Below are 22,475 nucleotides of genomic sequence, written 5' to 3'. Positions count from 1 at the left end.
CTACAGTTTTGGAAAGGATATGCTCAAACCCGACTAGGGAAAAGCAGCTCATCTCTAAACTTTATATAGCGATTCAGGACACACATTACACAGAGAAATCATTAGTGCGGATCATAGGGAAAACTCTATAAAAACAATATTTCGATAGTATCTTACACCCCTAAAAACATCACACTATTCAGTAAAATAAGTCCAAATTATGCTATAGAGGTTGTGGGATACAAGGATCTTATAGACATATGTGGTGGGACTGCGAACCCATCAAAAATATATGGAGAATGCTCAATGATCTCCTCAGTAAAGTTTTAGACGAACAGATAGTACTAACCATAGACCAAGCACTTCTTCATAGGCGATTGCTCAATTTGAACCCTGCCATTAATAAATTCATTAAAATACTTTGTACGAGCACTAGAGTTTGCATAGCGAGGCACTGGAAGGAGGGACCCCCTACCTGGAAAGAAGTACTAGACAAAATAAAAGACATCTACGCAATATCCGAAAGGGTAGCATGGATACAGGGAGACACAGAACAGTTTAACAAAATATGGCTTTATTGGATAATGCCCTCAACAACGGTGGATAGGTAGTAGACTCTACAAATAGAAGACTATGGTAAAAACTCTACAAACTCTGTGCACATAGATATAATTAGGCCAAATGACGTATTCAGTTTAGACCCCAGACGCAACTAACCCACAACACAGACATGATATAATGTTTATTTGTATTCTTATTTTTATTTTTTTATTTAGGTTATATAATTTTGATTATTCATGGTATTTATCATGGATCAGTGTTAAGGATTTATGAGTAAAAAAAATGTTCCCATGTTGATTTAAGATGACACATTGTCTGAGGCACTGTACTTATTGCTCTCAGGATGTACACGCTGTTATTTATTCTGTGATATGGAAACAAATTAAAATAATTTCAACATAAATTCATCTAAATTTCAGTGTCTAGGCACCTCAATCATTATAGTAGCATCCATAATTCTTAATAAAATCAGTTTGCATATTCTTTTTATATGTCTCTTGTTCTAGCAAGACAGAGAAAGGAAGATTTAAAGAGAAGTAAAAACAAGAACTAGAAAACGGCACCCCTCCTAACACCAATTCCACCTTAGCCATGTTTTCTAGCTTTGATATAACCTTTGTTAGCACCCTTTCCATAAAGTTTAGAACCAACCCTGTGCATTGCAGAGAGTTCTACCTCATACCAAGAGCCTGATTCTCAAAAACTCGCCAGCATGGAGAGAAATCATCAGCTTGTTGTACAGAGCATTATATTGTAAATGTCTCTTCTTAACAGAAAGCGTATAAGGGATCTCACCTTAATGAGATAAACAGTACCCAAGGCAAAAACTGCCTTTAAAAAATCCCTAATAGGCCTTGTCATATTGATGAGGTATCTTATAGAATCTCCCCAGATAAGAGTGCTTTAGAGAATGGGACACACAGTAAGAAAAAGGATTGTGGATACTCTTACTCAAAGTATTCAGTGCAGCTCTAGGAAGATATAAATAGAACTATAAGTCAATTAAAAAGTGATGGAAAGCAAAAGACATAAAGCAAACTACAAGGAGAGATCAGATCCTACTTAACAAGTTGGCCATTATCCCAGTGAATTAAAAGCACAAAGTCTATATAATGCAGAACACTTAGGGCTCCATGTACTAAGCCGTCAATTCATCCGTCATTTTAGTCGCGGCTAAACTCGCCGTTACTCGCCGCGGGCGAAATGGTGTCCGCTGTAGCTATGTACTAATAATCCCACAACAAATAGACACCTCTAGCCCGCCGCGAGCAGTGGCGGAATATTGATAAATTTGACGCCTCGCTCGCCGCGAATAAGCTGATGTACTTAACTTTCAGTTCAATTGTCTGGCCAATTGTTAACACGTGACATGTAAGGTGTCATGAACGTCATAGTAGAAGCGGGAATAGAATTTTGCTCCTATAAATGGACAACTTTTCTAAACAACTTTATTATTGTTCCAAAATTTTTGGAGAGTAATTACAGAGCGCTCGTTTTTGAGATCTTTATTTACTATTTCGATATGGCTTCATCTGGATCTGAAACCGCTTCAAAATCCAAGAATCCTCACTTTTCTCATCAGCAAAACGTCGTTTTGATTGATATGATTATTGACTCTTATGATTATTTGTTTGGATGTCGTGTCAAACAGACAAATTTTTCTAGAAGGAAGCAGATCTGGCAAAGGATCAGCGACGCTGTTAGTGCCCAGGGTCCAGGAAAAAAGGATGTCGATCAGCTGAAGAAGCGTTACAACGACATTAAACGCTTCGCCAAAGCTAAATTGGCCAGAGAGAAAAATTCGGCACGTGCTACCGGAGGTGGACCAGCATATGTGGCCGACCTCAATGACTATGAGCAGAAGCTTGTTCAGCGTCTGGGACCGGAGATCATCACTGGCATAACGGATGATTGTGACAGTGATTTAAGAGGTAAATGTACAACATAGTTGACGTAAATGTTCTTTTTAAAGTTATGATAGGTTATTGTCTCCAATATATATTTCTTTAAAATAACATTATCTGACTTCTTACGCTTCAGTATCCTATATGCCATCTAGGCCCCAAATACTGTAATCATTTATGTCGCATATATGTATAAGGGATTGTACAAGCCATTTAGGCCCCAAATACTGTAATAATTTATCTCGCATATATGTATAAGGGATTGTACAAGCCATTTAGGCCCGAAATACTGTAATCATTTATGTCTCATATATGTATAAGGGATTGTACAATAATAGTATTGTTATACTGCCTTTTTTTTAATGGTCTAACGGAACTAAAGATTTGTTGATTATTACTATAGTGATCCCTAAAGATAACACCCATGTGTTTATTTTCAAACCAGTATTGCATAGAAACCTTAAAGAGATAATGACAATAGAAATAATGTAATTTGAAACTATTAAAATAATATTGTATGTCCGACATTAATCATGAGACTAACCCCAAATCACATGCCTTCTTAAATTTCTGATCTATTGACTTCCATGTTGCGTTATTTCACTATAGAATATTATTGTTAGCATCTTTCAAAATTGTTCTCCGCTTTATAAACATACATTTTTCAGATATAGCTATGCACATAGTTGACGCAGTCACATGAACCATCTATGTGCATCAACCAATGATCATTTACTGTGCCTGTATAGATTTGCTTTTCCTCAAAGTATAAAAATCCAATGAATGCAAAAACATAATACATTTAAATATTTTTAAAAATGCATTTTCTTATGCAATTTGTAAAGGTAATTATTTTTTTTCATGTCCCTTTAAAGGGCCACTAAACCCAAAATCTTTTATTAATGATTCGGATAGAGAATTGAAATTTAAACAACATATTACTTCAATTTTCTAGATATTCTTAGTTGAAGAAAAATAAATACACATGTTGAGCCAATCACACGAGGCTTCTTTGTGCATCAATCAAATGCTTTTCAACAAAGAATATCTATAGAATAAAACAAATTAGATAATATAAGTAAATTATAAAGATGTTTATAACTGCATTCTCTTTCCAAATCATAAAAAAAGGTGGTTGGCATGTCCCTTTAATGATTGAGCCTGCATTCACTGCTGTAATTATTATTATTAACAGTTTTAACTTTCAGTTTCAAATATAAATAAAAATAAACCTAATTTTTTTTTTAATTTTTTTTTTTTAAGCAATGCCAACAACAGCAGAGCCTGTGAGGAGTAACGAGGTGCCCACTTGTTCTACTTCTTCTTCTGCGGTTTCGAGACCACCCGGTGCAGCTGTTTCAAGACCTTCGGACAGTTTTACACATGGACAATTTATACGCTCATCATCTAATGTTACACACACAACTTCCTCGGCGGACACACTTCCGGATCTAAGGACCAGCACTCCACAAACTGGTGTTGGTAGAGCAACTGGTAAGTACTTTACAAATGAATAATTTCAATGTTGTGTGTTTTATCTCTTTTATCTCTCAATTTTTTTTTTGTAATTTTTTTTTTAAATGTCAAATGTCATTATTGACATATTCTATTTCGAGATCTTGTACATAATTTTTTAAATGAGTATTCTTGTAGAGCATGCATGCTATTTTAATCAACTTTCAAATTTTTTTAAAATTTATCATTATTTTCTTTTTGAGAATTGATCATAGTATTACATAAGAAAGCTGATAGAAATTCCATGCAATATATCTTATTCTCAAAAAGATTATTTTTGCTTCAGTGTCCAGTTAATTGCAAAATACATTTCCATTAATAATTTCGAATATATCGTTACATTGACAAAAAAGCATTTTATTTATTTATTTTTATGTTATTTATTTTTTTATAGGTGATTTGGGACGTCTTTTCCAGAGATTGACTGGACATTCATCTCCATTATTTGATGGTATGTATCACATATGTATATATATATATAATATAACTTAAATTGGTGTATGACGGTTGTATCTGCTCTCTCCTTCTATTCTATTTCTGCAAGTGTTTTTATAACATTTTATTTTTATTTACTAACAATTTGTTATGTCTTGATCTAGAAGAAGAAAACTCATCAAGGGAGATCACTATCAATCTCATGCCGATAGTGGAAAATCCCATTCAAGATGAACCACCAGGAGGGCATGATGGAAGTGAGACTCCGGATATTCTTGAAGATTTGGGAGATGCGCAACCGGATGAAATTCACACACCAGAAAACATTGAGGAACCTGTTGAAACACAGGCACCGCCAATTGAACTGCAAACAGGTGGTGTAAATATTGACAATACACCGGCAGAAGGACAATTTGGCGATGTTGCATTGAGGGAAATGTTGACACTGGCAAGGCAATACAGAGAGGACCACAGAGAAATGCTGAATATTATTAACACTAATATTGAACGCTGGGCTGCTCTGTCAGAAAAAAATGTGGAAATCGAAAGGCAAAGGAATGAGATAGAGATGCAGAAATTACAGCTGCAAAGAGAGATGTTCCAGTGGCAGAGGCAGATGGATGAAGAGAAAAACCATCAAATTAACAGAGCTTTGAGCATCAGCGAAAGGACATTACAATCTCTGTTGGCTATTGTCAGTGAAAGGGAGGCGACAACAGACCCAAAGAGGCAACGTCTGGAGTGAACATTTTTTATTATCTAGTCACTGTTAATTTTTTTACTCTGTATATTGTGTACAAAGTTATTGTTTGTGTATTTTTAAGGGACACTGTACTCAAATTTTTTCTTTTGTGATTCAGATAGAGCATGCAAATTTGATCATAGGAGTACATTTGAAAGTTGCTTATAATTGCATGCTCGATCTGAATCACAAAAGATAAAATTTGGATACAGTGTCCCTTTAAGTTTAAAATGTTACTCACTGTTAATTTTTTTACTCTGTATATTGTGTACAAAGTTATTGTTTGTGTATTTTTAAGGGACACTGTACTCAAATTTTTTCTTTTGTGATTCAGATAGAGCATGCAAATTTGATCATAGGAGTACATTTGAAAGTTGCTTAAAATTGCATGCTCTATCTGAATCACAAAAGATAAAATTTGGATACAGTGTCCCTTTAAGTTTAAAATGTTAGTCACTGTTAATTTTTTTACTCTGTATATTGTGTACAAAGTTATTGTTTGTGTATTTTTAAGGGACACTGTACTCAAATTTTTTCTTTTGTGATTCAGATAGAGCATGCAAATTTGATCATAGGAGTACATTTGAAAGTTGCTTAAAATTGCATGCTCGATCTGAATCACAAAACATAAAATTTGGATACAGTGTCCCTTTAAGTTTAAAATGTTATTATTTAATAAAGACAAATTTTTTTATGGCCAAAAAAAAAGTTTATTTACATAAATTCAAACTCACTTTTGATTCTTCAACACAAAACTTTTTCTCAGTTATTAATCATGACAAAACAAAAAATGAAATCAAATTACATATTTACGGTATAAAAAATCTACTTGCTCCATTAACATTGCCAAAGTTGCCCTAATTTTAGAAATTTTTTGTTTGACATGATCTTCTAGACAACTCTGAGTACTTTTGTCTGCAGTCTCAATAGTTGATGTTGAAGATAAATCTGTAGAAAAATAAATGAAAAGCAAAATTTAATTCAATTGTCATATACATATTCAATGTATGATAGGGTTTTTCATCACAAATATTACCTCCTGATGTGCTGTTATCTACGTTATCTACTATATTAGCTTCTACACTTATGTCCACTCCTTTAAAGCTTTCATCTGAGCCAACTCCTATTTGAAATATACAATATATGTATTAGTTAAAACTTGTATTTTCTTAGATTTAAGATTACTGAGTATGAAACATACCTTTATCTACCATCATTGTTGGTAAAACTTCTATCCTTGGTTGAGTATCATCTGAAGTTAATGCTTCAAATATTGTCACACTATCTGGATTTTGAAATTCTTCCATTTCCATACTAGTTTCCATTTCTTCCATGGTAATATCTATGAACGAAATTACAAAGATAGAAAACTATTAAATCAAAAACCTTGTATATATTATTTAAAACAATAATAATAATAATCATTACAAGTGACATAGAAACCAATTTCTAAGTTTCATGATTCAGATAGTGCATGCAATTTAAATAAACTTTATATTTTACTTCATTCTTTTTGTATCTTTATTTGAAAAGCAAGAATCTAAGTTTAGATGCCAGCCCATTTTTGGTGAACCAACTGTGTTGTACTTGATAATTGAACAGAACCAATCAAAGAGTGCTGTCCATGGTGCTCAACCAAAAATTGGCTGGCTCCTTAGCTTAGATGCCCTCTTTTTCAAATAAAAATAGAAAGTAAATGAGGAAAAAAATGATAATAGAAGTAAATTAGCAACTTGATTAATATTGCATGCTAAAACTTTTTAAGCCAAAACCTAAAATATATGATTTAAAATTTAAATAATAAGTCATTACCTGTCTGTGTCTCTTTATGACAAATTGCATATGGATTTGGAGATAATTCAATATCCAATAGTGTTATTGGCAAAGGTGGAGAAAGAGCTTCACTTCTGGGTGTTTGCACCAACATTGACCTTAAGTAGCGTGGTGGGTGTGCACACTTCATTCTCCTACTTCTCATATCTATAAACATATATATAAGAAAAAAATTTAATAAAAAAAATTGAAATAATTATGCTGCATGCTTACTTTTCTAACATGTTTCAATGTTATATAGTAATATATTTATATTTTATTCTACTAACTCAGTTCTGCATGTTTCAATGTTATATACTAATATAGTTATATTTTACTCTACTAACTCATTTTTGTATGCTAAGTTTTCTAACCTTTTAAGTGTATATAGTTATATAGTTAAATTTTAATCTACTAACTCAGTTCTGCATGCTAACTTTTGTAACTTTTTGCAATTGTATATACTAATATAGTCAAAGTAACAGTCAGGAAATATTATTTTCCTGGATTCGTCAATGATGACGCAGTTCAAAAATAAACCCTTTTTTTATATTATTAAAAATTATTTCATATATAATTTAGAAACTTACATGTCCTTATCAATTTTCGAATCGATTTATAGTACTTCGGTTCTCTTCTCTTCAAATCACTATATTTTCTAAGACACTGTCGTCTTGTTCTTTTAATTTTTGAAATACGATGCATTCTTCTCAGCATCTCGTATATAATTTTGTCTCGGCATTCCTGTCTCACTCCCCTCACACCACCAATCCGTTTAGGGAAATATTTATCCATGGCATAAACTAATATCACCAATTCTCCAGCACCAAAAGGTTCAGGACGCGACATGTTTGACGATGACGTGATTAATCGTTATGTCAATCATTAGCGCATTGATCCAGATATGTATCCCCGAAAAATAGAGAAAAATATAATGTATATGTAGATTAATGTATTTTATGAAGGTTTGTAAATATCGATGTTTATAGTTATTACAAATGATATTTGTTTCATATACATTTTCTTTGTTTCAGATGTGTTGATATGTATTAAAATGTACTTTGTTTTACAATTGTTATTTTGTTTATAAACATTTTCTTTGTTTCAGATGTGTATGTATTAACATTTATACTTTGGTTTACAATAGTTATTGTTTCTAAACATTTTTTTATTTGTTTCAGATGTGTTTTTATGTATTAAAATTTAATTTGGTTTACAATTTTTATTTTGTTTCTAAACATTTAATTTTTTTAAGATGTGTTTATATGTATTAAAATGTTGTTTGGTTTACAATTGTTATTTTGTTTCTAAACATTTTCTTTGTTTCATATGTGTTTATATGTATTAGAATTTATTTTGGTTTACAATTGTTATTTGGTTTCTAAACATTTCCTTTTTTTTCAGATGTGTTTATATGTATAACAAGTTACTTTGGTTTACAATTGTTAATATATAATGTTTAAAGATTATAATTTTGTAATAAAATAATTTATTTTGCCATTATTTTCTATATGCCACTATTCTTTTAACAAATCTTGAATGCAAAAATATATTATAAAGGTTAAGAAAATAAGTGCTAAGAGTAAGCCCTTAAGGTATTTATTTGAATATGGGAAAACCTAGTAGCTGTTAAAAATAGAGGTTAGAATAAAACAAATAAAATTAGCAAGTCTTTTTTAACTCAAAAATCCAATCTGATAACATAAAGCACTGTTGAATATACTGTCGCTTGTTACAGCTACAATTCAATGACACAATACAATGAATTAGCATCAGCTATGGAGGGATTACATTACACTAATCACATAATGTAAAAGAGTGAGAGCAGCTGTAGACACTAGTGTGATGTCACAAAGACAATGTATTACCTATAATATATTGTCTGTAATAACTTTGATCATAAACTTTATTTATTTGAAACCTTTGATAATTGAAGATCAACAACTGTTATGTATTTAACTGTTTATCATGAGTGATTTTTAATAACCTTAACTCTTAAAAAAAAATGGAGACAAGTTAATAAAGAAAGTTTTTTATTGATCAACTGAAACTTTAATCCTCAAACACAAAATATTGTTCTGAAACCATGTCCCTTGTTGCATTTCCACGCCTATTAGCTTGTTCGACACATATTTCTTCTGGTAAATCATCAGTATCTATTGGATCTTCATCTTCTAATGGACAGCCTCTTTTAATTGCAATATTGTGCAGTATGCAGCAAACCAATATAATTTTGGCAACTTTCTCTGGTGCATACTGCATAGCACCACCAGAACGATCAAGACATCGAAACCGCATTTTCAAAAGACCGAAAGTCCTCTCAATAATCCCCCTGGTAGATCGGTGAGCTTCATTGAAACGTACTTGACTTCTGGTCTGTGGGTTGTTATAGGGAGTCAACAGCCATTCTGTACATGAGTACCCTCCATCTCCTAATAGAAGATATAATAAATATAAATATTAATATAAGAATAATTATAAAGATTCAGAACTATACAATACAATTAAACTATACAGATTACAGTCGACAAATTGGGCGCAATTTTGGTACATTGAAATGAGAGACATATTAGACGCCAGTTATGCTTACCTAGAAGCCATCCGTCAGGCATATTTCCCTCCTCGAACTTCCGGTATAACCCAGTCTGCCTTAAAATGTAAGAATCATGACAGGATCCAGGAAAGTTAGAACGGACACTGATAATCCTCATGTGGGGGTCACAGACCATCTGGACATTCAAGGAATGGAAATGCTTTCGATTCCTATAGATCTCCTCACGAGCTTGAAGTGGTCTTACAGCAACATGGGTACAGTCTATGGCACCTAGGACATTGGGCATCCCAGCCATCCTATAGAAATTTGACTTGATAGATTGCCATTCTTCAGGGGTAGATGGCAAACAAACATATCGATGAAAAATAACCATCATAGCCCCTATTACTTTGGATAAGTGGCGTGAAAAAGCAGATTGACTCATTCCAATAATGACGCTAGAAACTGCCTGAAAGGAGCCTGTTGCAAAAAAATGCAATGCCGCTAATAGTTTCAGAAGTCCCGGAATAGCTTGTGAACGAGCAGTCATCGGCTCCAAATGATCTTCAATCTCTCGATACAGGTGTAATATCGATTCACGATCAAGCCGGAATCTTTGTATGATCTCTCGGTCAGAAAGGCCGTGCAAACCAACCCGTGGAAGGAATACACGGGGGACTCGAACTCTCCTTCTTCTAACCAATCGATTAGCTACATTTCCAGTATTCTGTCTTCTAGCCCGGATTCGCATCAAACGGAGAATAAACAAAAACAGAATTCTCTCCATAGCTGCTGAAATGAACAATGTAAGTACAATGCTGATATTACTGCCTTTTATATATGTCTAGACTGGCATCTAGAGTGACTTTCCTATTGTTTTGTACCTTGCCCGCCACCTAAAAGGTGGCGAGGCAAAAATAACGAGGTGGGAGCGGAAATTGACGCGAGCGGACAAATAGATTTTTTAGTACATTCGTTTTTGGCGAGTTGGTGGTCAAATGTGTCTAATTACAGTAAAAAATGGAGAGGTAGCGAGGTATGGCGGATAAGTACGCTCGCAATTTTAAAGATGCGAGTTTTTACATAATTGACGGCTTTGTACATATCAGTTTGCGAGTTTGGGCGCGAGATTTGTTGCGGGTAGCTCGCTGACTGCTTAGTACATGGAGCCCTTAGCCTTGGTTTAGTGTACAAATAGGCTATATTTATTGTAATGTTACCTTTTGAGAATATTTTTTTTTATTTTCTATTATAACTGGATCACAAAGCACCCTGCTCTCCTATGGTTTGGAAGCAGTGGGTAATAACACAGACAATGTTTTAGGGAATAAAATGATGTTGAATCAATCAGTGTGGATCAATATCTAATCATATAACCACCATTCATTCTAGTGGATTTTTTATTTCCTAGCCAATTAATTTATTGTTTTAGAAGTGACAAATAAATGGATAATACCATTGATGAAAGCTTGTAACATCTTCTGTATAATATCAAACGGCTAGATTACAAGTCTTGTGTTATGAGTAAAAAAGAAGCGTTAAGTCTCATAACGCTGCTTTTTTACTACCGCTGGTATTACGAGTCTTGCAGATTTAGGGGCACCACACACTTTTTTGGCCTTACCACAAATCAACTTGCACAAATTGCGTATAGTCTTTTTTCTATGGGACTTCCATAGCGCCGGTATTACGAGCTTGTCCTGGGAGGCCAAAAGGTGAGCGGTACACCCTATCCGTACCACATTCTAAAGTCAGTAGTTATGAGTTTTACACTACAAAGCTGTAGCATAAAACTCATAACTAAAATGCTAAAAAGTACACTAACACTCATAAACTACCTATTAACCCCTAAACCAAGGCCCTCCCACATCACAAACATTAAAATAAAATTATTAACCCCTAATCTGCCGCTCTGGACATCGCCGCCATTATAATAAACATATTAACCCCTAAACCGCCGTACTCCCGCATCGCAAACACTAGCTAAATATTATTAAGCCCTAATCTGCTGTCCCTAACATTGCCGCCACCTATCTACATTTCTTAACCCCTAATCTGCCGCCCCCAATGTCGCCGCTACTATTCTAAATTTATTAAACCCTAAACCTAAGTCTAACCCTAATCCTAACACCCCCTAACTTAAATATAATTTAAATAAATCTAAATAAAATTACTATCATTACCTAAATAATTCCTATTTAAAATTAAATACTTACCTATAAAATAAACCCTAAGCTAGCTACAATATAACTAATAGTTACATTGTAGCTAACTTAGGGTTTATTTTCATTTTACAGGCAAGTTTGTATTTATTTTAACTAGGTAGAATAGTTACTAAATAGTTATTAACTATTTGCTAACTACCTAGCCAAAATAAATACAACTTTACCTGTAAAATAAAACCTAACCTAAGTTAGACTAACACCTAACACTACACTACAATTAAATAAATTACATAAATTAAATACAATTAAATACATTAAATACAATTAGCTAAATTACAAAAAAAAACACTAAATTACAGAAAATAAAAAACAAATTACAAGATATTTAAGCTAATTACACCTAATCTAATAGCAATCAAAATAAAAAAAGCCCCCCCCCAAATAAAAAAAAAACCCTAGCCTAAACGTAACTACCAATAGCCCTTAAAAAAACAGTATACTGTAAAATAGTTTTTCCCTTAATGTGTTTACAATTGCTTTTTTTACCAACTGCAGACTAAAAAATGTATGAAAATTAGCTTTTTAGGGCTTATTTGTGTATATTAAAGCTCTGATTTTGTGTTTTGAAGCCACAACCTAATAAAATGGGTTGAGCTTGTAGGTATAATCAGATCTCATTACTGTATCACATTGTGCACATATACCTGCTTCTTTATCTTATATCTGTCCTTAAAACAATCACCAGTACTTTGAGAGAGCAATGGAAAAATCAACATTTTATTACCTTATCTCTGCTATATCGCACTGGGAGTGTAATTTCTTCTGCTGGCTGTGTTTACAAAGCTTATCTATAGCTGGTACGCGCGGCCACAAACTTTCAGAATAGGTGGGGATACCACATGCTAAATCCACAATTTCAAATGCCAATATAAGGGTAAAGGAGCTACTTGTAAACAATGTAATACACTCCAGCAGGTAAAGTGGATCATTGGGAACAAATTAAAGGGGAGAAAATTTTTGAGTAAACTGTCCCTTTAAAAGGGCCTTTTGCGGGGCATTGCCCCAAAGAAATGAGCTCTTTTACCAGAAAAAAAATACAAACAACCCCCCAACAGTAAAACCCACCACCCACACAACCAACCCCCCAAATAAAACCCTAACTAAAAAAGCCTAAGCTCCCCTTTTTTTTTTTTTTTGATGGGCATTGCCCTTAAAAGGGTATTTAGCTCTATTGCAGCCCAAAACCCTAACCTAAAAATAAAACCCACCCAATAAACCCTTAAGAAAACCTAACACTAACCCCTGAAGATCCACTTACAGTTTTGAAGAGCCAACATCCATCCTCAATGAATCCGGGAGAAGTCCTCATCAAAGTGTCAAGAAGTCCTCAACGAAGCCGGGAGAAGTCTTCATCCAAGCTAAGAGAAGTGGTCCTCCAGACGGGCAGAAGTCTTCACCGAGATGGCATCTTCTATCTTCATCCATCCGGCGCAGAGCGGGTCCATCTTCAAGACATCCGACGCGGAGCATCTTCTTCTTTCCGACGACTAACGACGAATGAAGGTTCCTTTAAATGACATCATCAAAGATGGCGTCCCTTAGATTCCGATTGGTTGATAGAATTCCATCAGCCAATCGGAATTAAGGTTGAAAAAATCCTATTGGCTGATGCAATCAGCCAATAGGATTGAACTTTCATCCTATTGGCAGATCCAATCAGCCAATAGGATTGAGCTTGCATTCTATTGGCTGTTCCAATCAGCGAGCTGTTGGGGGAGAATCCTTGTGCTGAAGCCCTCAGACCTTGGGCGACTTGCTTAGTAGATTTTACATCCCTGCCGGAGCTCCAGCAGTGATAATACATTGCACTGAGCTATTTTTTAATAGCTGTGTTAAAGGACTGGCCCCTTCATTACTGTATACTACTTACTACCAATGCTTCACCTTTTATCATATAATACTTTCCTTTTGGACTAGAGCCGGTGTCTTTCTTCCCCCCCGCCCCACGGGTGCTGCATGAGGGGGAGTCATCTCTTATCCGCTTGGCTACCTCACACTGGAGTGTGGAGTTTGGTTATTCTAAGTGGTTCCACAGACCGGGCTGTGATTCACCTGTGTATGCCTCGCAACTTGTAGTGACTGACTCAGACGTAACTTGTAGTAAGAAGTGGTCCTGCAGGCTCTTCTGGGATCGAGCGGCTGCCTGGAACACTCCTGTTGCCCTTCCACTGGTGCTGTGTGGAGGGTGGAGTGTTCCTCTTGCTTGTCCCTGCAGGCTCTTCCTTGGACTGGAACGTGGTCTCTCTTCTGTGTCACCCCCCCACCAGTGCAGCAAGGGGGGTGCATTGTTCTACCAATGGTTGTGAGCCATCCACCCAGAATCCACTCTTCTGGGAGATCCCAGCTAGTGCAGCTATACATGAGAAGTACTCCCAGCAGGACTTTCATCCTGGCTGGCTTTCTCAGCTTGCCCCCTCCCACAGGTGCTGCGTGAGGGGGTTTTACCTTTGCTATCCTGAAGGCCACCGCATCCGAGGTTTGTTATAGCCCGGTCTTCAAGGCTATACAACCCCTTGCTCCATGATACCGAGTTCACATTCGAAAACTGTCCCAGTGTAAAGAGGGGTGTTGCTGTCTATGTGCTGTCTATGGTGTGCAGGCTTTACTGCTTTGCTCTTTGTTCATAAGGGATTCCCCTGTCCTACTGTGATCTCCTCTCTCTGCGGGGATTGAAAGACCTTGAAAGACCCTGTATCTCTCTGGTAAAGCACTGTTCTTTATTATGCAGGCTTGGGGTGTGGGAACCCCACTTTGCCACAAATTAAGAATTGGGTCAAAGAAACATCTAATCTCTCAAAGAGGGGAGAGAAAAATGAGATAGTGGAAGGAAAAGGTCAAGGCATACTGGTATATCTCCTTGCTACTGGCAGCTCAACTATTCTTAACCTAGAGCTAGCTTGGTAAAGCTCCCTGGCTGTTTACATCAACAACAAGGCTTTGCTGGAATATTATTAACATATATTATTTTTTTATTACTTTTTTCTTTTGCTGTTTGCTCTTTTTGCTAGTTATGTTTTCTTTTTCCTTTTTTAGGTACTTGTAGTATTAATTCATATTTAAGATACTAACTATTGTTATAGCCACTAAGTATTCTGCACTATACAGGTCTTGGGGCAGTAATAACCCTGAATTCTAGATCAAACTAGGGGTAGCTTCTTAACAGGGCGAAGAAAAGGGGGAAGGGAAAATAAAATATAAGAGGACCCTCTTCTTTTTTAAGGTCGTATCTTACTTCTAGAAATCGTCGGTTCTATTTTCCTGTATATCTGGAATCAGATTTTAAGTTTAAAACTAGCTTAAATCTAAGTTCAAAGAATGTTTCCTTTAATCGAGAATATATCAATTGTCCCTCTATCTTCTGGGAAACTACAAAGACAGTTCTCAGGGGGGAGATATTAGCCTATAGTATAAATAGGACAAAGAAATGTAAACTTAGGTAAAGGAAATCCTGAATCAGTATCGAATTCATACAATTATCATTTACTAGAAAAAACATTTGAGAGCTGGGCAAGATATATCCGAGCATTAAAGAAATGGGACTCTTCTTCTTCACAGGGCCTCTCAGAAAGATCTGAGATTTCAGACTAAGTTATTTAGATACGGAAACAAAACTGGGAAACTCCTTGCAAGTTTAGTCAAGAAGGATAAAGACTCATCTCTAATTGATTCCCTTCAAAATGAAGGCAAAACTTTAATGTTGCCAGAAGAGCTCCTGATGACTTTTTCAGATTATTATCAGGATCTGTACTCCCTCAAAATTTCAAATAATCTTGAGCGCAAGGATTTCTGGAGTAAAATCTCCTATCCGACATTAGCATTTGAGCTAGTTAAAACTATCAATTCTCCTATCTCAGAGCCAGAAGTGTCTAGAGCATGCAAGACCTCTCTTTGAACAAAGCTCCATGCCCGGATGCCCTTCCCAATGAATTCTTTAAGATATTATCACCAGTAATTGTGTCACATTTAACTTCACTTTTTAATGATATGTATATAGAGGGTAATTTGGCTTCTTCCATTTTCGCAGTTTCCTAGATTACCCTAATTTTAAAGCAAGGGAAGGACCCTGATAAGAAAGAATCATATAGGCCTATAGCTTTGCTGAATATGGATTATAAAATATTCACTTCTATTTTAGCATTACGGCTTCCCTTCTCCCCAGCATTTTCCACAAAGACCAGGCAGGATTCATGTTCAAACGAAACTCCTCAGCTAAAATAAGGGAGGTCTTTCTTGCCATAGATTACTTTAAAACTAGGTGGGGGTTAGGGAGCGGAGGGGGAGGGGATATCTCCAATTTAGCAATCATTTCAATTGACATCGAAAAGGCTATCGATTCAGTACATTTTGATCATTTACTGTCATTCCTTCAACGTTTTGGCCTTCAAGGTGGTTTTCTGAAGTTTATTGATAATCTATATAATAAGGCCTCTACAAGGATGTTAGTTAATGGCATGATCTCTTCAGATATATCGCTTAGGAGAGGAACTCAACAGGGATGACCCCTCTTTCCTCTTCTCTTCAACCTCTCCATTGAACATCTGGCTATCTTTATTAGACAGCATCTGGAAGGGATTAGGATAGGCAAGAAGGAGCTGAAAATAGTTTTATACACCGATGATATTCTTATATATTTCACAAACACCTGTATTAATATCCCGAAACTTCTTTTAATTATTGATCAGTTTGGATCTTTCTCTGGATATAGGGTGAATACCACAAAATCTGAACTTTTGTGAATTAAGCAATCTAATGAGTCCCTTGCAAACATACCATTCAAAGTAGTTTCTGAATCATTTAGATACCTTGGTATTACAATTTCCTCTACTCCGGAAACATGGTATAGTCTTAATATTTCCCCAGTGTTAAATAAAATCAAAGAGAGCCTGAAAAATTGGCAAAATCTCCCCCTTTCCCTTTCAGGCCTTACCAGATCTTAGACTTTATAACTATGCTTTTCTTATGCGTATAGTTATGGATTGGATTTTTACTAGAGATTATGTCACTGACAATGAGTTGGAAAGAAGTGTTATTCATCCATATTTGTCTGTAGCGATAATTCACTGCACCTCTAGTTTACTACCCTGTGAGGTGAAAAAACTTAGAACTATATACAACCCACTCCAGGCTTGGTGGATAATTTGTAAACTTTTTGACTTAGAGTATAGGGTATCTAAATACATGCCATTTTCAGGCAACCCTCAATTTCAAGCAGGACTCCAATCAACACTCTTTCATAAGTGGAATAACTTAGGTCTTGGTAATGTTTCTCAATTGTTAGATTTTGGTATGAGGTGTATTAAAACCTTTGGTTCCCTTAAGGGGGAGTTTAATCTCCCCCAAAAATATTTTTATGCATATTTAAAAGCAAGGCATCTTGCACTTAAATTAACAAAGGATTTTGGTTGGAACTGAACCTTGGGGAGCATCGAGAAATGGCTTGTTTTAGTTAAAAATAGACATATGTCAGTCTCACCTTGTTACCAAACCTTGAGCTCTCTGAAGGGTACTCTTAACTTGGAAAAGATTTCTTCCAAATGGGCCACAGTAACAACATCCCAAAGTAGTGTGGATGTTAGCCTTACCCAATCTTCAATTCTTGAAATTATGCAAACCACTCTTCCCTCCTCCTGGAGAGAATCTCATATTTAAATTACTCTTCATTACTTATTTCACTCCTGAGAAAGGTTTTAGGTGTGGAAATGTTTGTTACTATCGGCTAATCTTGTGCATGTGTTATGGGATTGTCCAAGGGTTAGATATTTCTATGGGATTGTCCAAGGGTTAGATATTTCTGGTTTAAACTACAATATTAGCTTAGTAAGACATTGGGGCTCTCCTCTCTGACGATAACGCTGATACATATACTGTACCTTTGGAAAGACCCGAAGAATCGGCAGGTCAATAACAAAATTGTTAATACGGCTATCCTAGCAGCCAGATATTTAATCTTTAAGAAATGGAAAGGGAGAGCGACCCCCAGTATTCCAGAGGTTAAGAATTGCTTGAAGAAACAATGCATTCTAGAACAGATAGATACCAATCTGAATGATGAACACGACATTGATGAATTATTATTTTTTTAAATGGTCAGTTTTTATTAAAATCCTTCTTTCCAGTGAAATTGACCATTTAATTTACCCATTCAGAAATTCAGAACTTGTTCTTTTGGGTCTTTGGTAATGGGTCAGCCCACCGCATCCGCCCTTTTTTTTTTCCCCTCTTGTCTTGTCTGGTCTTGTCTGGTCTGGTCTTGTCTTGTCGTTACTGTGGGTCTTGGTTAATTGTTTTTCTTTTCTGTTGATTTCATACTAAGAAAGCTACAAAATTACTCTAACAGAGTATTATGAAGGTTTTCTGAGACATAGTTTAGCTTACATAATTGTTTGGACTCTATGCAGGTCAAACAATGAGTTGTCAGGTTAGGCTCTGCTTTACCGCTAGAGGAGGAGTAATAAAGAGGGGTACTGTACTGTATTTATATTAAGACTCAGAAGGATACATTTTTTTATGCCGCAAATATTTTAGGTTAGGAGGATGCCTGCAATCAGCAATTGCCCCCGCTGGGGTCGTTTTTCCTTTTTTTTTCCTTTTTGTTTAATAAGGTACTTAGACACCCTGCAAAGTGCTTCTTTCTGTTTTCTTTTTGTCTTCTGTTCTGAACATATATGTACAGATTAAAGTGTATGTTGGATTCTAAATAAAAAAAAAGAAATTGTCATAAAAAAATGGCATGCCCTTTAATATGTAAGAAGACAAAAAAAAATGGTTAACTGCAGTGATATATTTCAAGAGACTTTCTGGTTGACTTGTGTAGCAGTGAAAAAATTGGCTTGTCCAAATCTTTCAGAAAATATATTTGGAAAAATTAGTTTTTTTCAAAAATTTGTCTGATGCACTATTTGATATTTGTTTAATTTAAAATGAATGAATACTAAATATTCAGGCAACATTTACATTTGTTTTTGTTAAATGAATGTAAATGTTCCCTTTGCTACAGGTGAAAAAGTTCCCCTGTTGCATTATACTTACCTCAAGTGCACTGGAGAGACGCACTAATCCTGACCCTTCTTCATGGAGCCCAGGGACGTGATAATAGGAGGCTTAGTGTCCCAGGGCCTACACTAAAAGACATTCTGCATTATGGAAATATTAAATATAAAATAACGCAAAAAAATATGAATAATTAGTAATAAATATCATACGGCGTGAAGACGTCTCAAGGTAGGGTGATCTTCAAGGGGGTAGTGTTAGGTTTTATTAAGGGGGGATTGGGTGGGTTTTAGAGTAGGGTTGGGTGTGTGGGAGGTGGGTTGTAATGTTGGGGGGGTATTGTATTTTTTTTTCAGGTAAAAGAGCTGATTACTTTGGGGCAATGCCCTGCAAAAAGCCCTTTTAAGGGCTATTTGTAATTTAGTATAGGGTAGGGATTTTTATTATTTTGGGGGGCTTTTTTATTTTATTAGGGGGACTAGATTAGGTGTAATTTAGTTTATTGAATTTAATTGTAATTAATTGTAGTTAATTTAGGTAATTTATTTAATGATAGTGTAGTGTAAGGTGTAATTGTAACTTAGGTTAGGATTTATTTTACAGGTATATTTGTCTTTATTTTAACTAGGAAGTTATTAAATAGTTAATAACTATTTAATAACTATTCTACCTAGTTAAAATAAATACAAAGTTTCCTGTAAAATAAATATAAACCATAAGCTAGATACAAATGTAACTATTAGTTATATTGTAGCTAGCTTAGGGTTTATTTTATTGGTAAGTATTTAGTTTTAAATAGGAATAATTTAGGTAATGATAGTAATATTTATTTAGATTATTTTAAATTTTATTTAAGTTAGTGGGTGTTAGGGTTAGGGTTAGACTTAGGTTTAGGGGTTAATACATTTAATATAGTTGCGGCGATGTTGGGGTCGGCAGATTAGGGGTTAATAAATGTAGGTAGGTGTCGGCGATGTTAGGGACGGCAGATTAGGGGTTAATAAAATGTAACTAATGTTTGCGAGGCGGGAGTGCGGCGGTTTAGAGGTTAATATATTTATTGAAGGGGCGGCGATGTTCGGTCGGCAGATTAGGTGTTAAAAAATTATTTTTAAGTGTTTGCGATGTGGGGGGGCCTCGGTTTAGGGGTTAATAGGTAGTTTATGGGTGTTAGTGTACTTTTTAGCACTTTAGTTAAGAGTTTTATGTTACAGCATTAGCCCATAAAACTCTTAATTACTGACTTTTAAATGCGGTAGGAGTCTTGACAGGAGAGGGTCTACCGCTCACTTTTTCCAAGACTCGTAATACCGGTGTTAGGCAAATCCCATTAAACAGATAGGATACACAATTGACATAAGCGGATTTGCGGTTTGCTCGAGTCGCGGAAAAAAAAGTGAGCGGTACACCTGTACCTGCCAGACTCATAATACCAGCGGGCGTTAAAAAGCAGCGTTGGGACCTCTCAATGCAGCTTTTTAAGGCTAACGCATGACTCGTAATTTAAGCGATAGATACTGTATTTATATATATATATATATATATATATATATATATACACAGTATATATATATATATTCTGTGCATTTTTTTAATATTTTAGTATATATATATATATATATATATATAATTAATTACATTAATTATTAATATTTTTAAGTATTTTATTTACTATCTACAAAGAGCAGCGCAACTAAATGCTAAACCACCGGAAAAATAGCCTATCAAAAACCTAATAGTTAGAAAAAAAGTTAAATAATAATGGGCACTATTAGCCTATTCTTAACCAATATAAAATACCAAAAATGAAAAATGTTTAAAATACTTAAAATAAATTTTACTTAGCATAAGGAATTATAGTCAAATATAAGTCTCAGTGTCATAACCTGAAATACATTCCACCTATTGTGTTATATATACATATAAATGTCACCGTTGTGGTATAGATTAATTCCAAAAGTCCTAGTGGAATTGCTCTCAGGATCAAATAGGATAAGTCTTATATGACCCAGATGTCAGTTCCGTTCACTTTGATAGTGAGCTCCCACTTGTAAGTGTTCTCTCTGAATCGTTCCGGTACAGATGATTGCAAGATCCCGATTGTGGTCGGATCTTTTCAAGACATAACTGCAAGAACAAGCGCATCCGCGATTCACTGTATCAGCTTTTATTTCAGTCAGATCCCTCACTATGACAAAATGTACACTTACAAGACACACTAATAAAATATGCCCATAGTATCAGTATCGTCACACAGAGGTACATGTCTGGCTTGTGGTGGTTAATCAAGTCACGGGACTGAGTTTCTGTTACAGATATCTTTCCAATGGTATAATGCTCCAGCTAACAAAAAGTAAGAAGTTACACCAGCAGTGGTATATTGTCTTTTTAGGATATCACTCTCTACCTGAATGCTTTTCGTTCACTTCCTGTTGAGAAAGGTTACCTGTGTGTAAACAAAACGCGTTCAGGTAGAGAGTGATATCCTGAAAGAAAATATGCTACCGCTGGTGTAACTACTTACTTTTTGCCAGCTGGAGCATTATACCATTGGAGAGAAATCTATAGCAGAAACTCAGTCGCGTGACTTGATTAACCACCACAAGCTGGACCTGAACCTCTGTGTGACAATACCGATACTATGGGCATATTTTATTCGTGTAAGTGTGCATTTTGTCATAGTCAGGGATCTGACTGAATTAAAAGCTGATACAGTGAATCGTGGATGCGCTTGTTTTTCTTTCTTTTGCACTTTTATTAATTAGTTAATTAGTTTTATTTAATAAACACAAAACACTTCTTAAGATAACTCGTGTCGGGTTAGCGCACATGAAGAATTAGTGTACTCCTGTTGGACTTATGTGAACAAACCAGAGATTAGTATGCTAATTCTTCATGTGCACTAACCTGGCATGAGTTATCTTAAGGTAAATTAATTAGTTAATAAATATAAAATATTTTAATTTTTTTATAATTATGTAAATTGTTATTATAGATGTACTAAAATATTTTAAAAATAAAAATAATATATATGTTTGTTTTACAGTATCTATAATAATTATAAGAATTTGTATTCAATATTTCATATATATTTCAATAATGTGCCTTTAGATCACTAATTTTGCATGTGCACTAACTAAACACCATGTTAGACCTAAAGCATGAAACTCAAAGCGAATTACACATATTTTACATTCCTATCACGTAGATTACGAGTTTTGAGCGCTATAGGGAAAGTAAAAAACACAAGAAAAGTTGCGTTATTTAACCACCTATAGCACTGCCATTGCAAGTTTAAAAAAAACCCGGCTTGCACGGGCGATATGGAGATTTTGAGCTCTGTACCGCACCAAAAACAAGCGTTTTTTTGACGTGCTCGTGCACACTTTCCCCGTAGACATCAATGGAGAGAGCCGGCAAAAAAAGTCTAACACCTGGGATTGCGGAAACAAAAGCTCCGTAATGCAGCCCCATTGATGTCTATGGGGAAATAGGAAATACAGTTTAAACCTAACACCCTAACATAAACCCTGAGTCTAAACACCCCTAATCTGCTGCCCCTGACATCGCCAACGCCTGCCTAAAGTTATTAACCCCAATCTGCTGCTCCCGATATCACCACCACCTAAATAAAATTATTAACCCCAATGTGCCGCTCCTGATATTGCCGCCACTATACTAAAGTTATTAACCCCTATTCCACAGCACCCCAACATTGCTACAACAAAATAAAGTTATTAACCCCTAAACCTCTTGCCTCCCACATCACTACCACTAAA

The sequence above is a fragment of the Bombina bombina genome, chromosome 8 (genome assembly GCF_027579735.1).
Source record: "Bombina bombina isolate aBomBom1 chromosome 8, aBomBom1.pri, whole genome shotgun sequence".
Classification (NCBI taxonomy): Eukaryota; Metazoa; Chordata; class Amphibia; order Anura; family Bombinatoridae; genus Bombina; species Bombina bombina.
The sequence above is the reverse complement of the archived record's forward strand: the minus strand, read 5'-3'. Positions refer to the sequence as shown.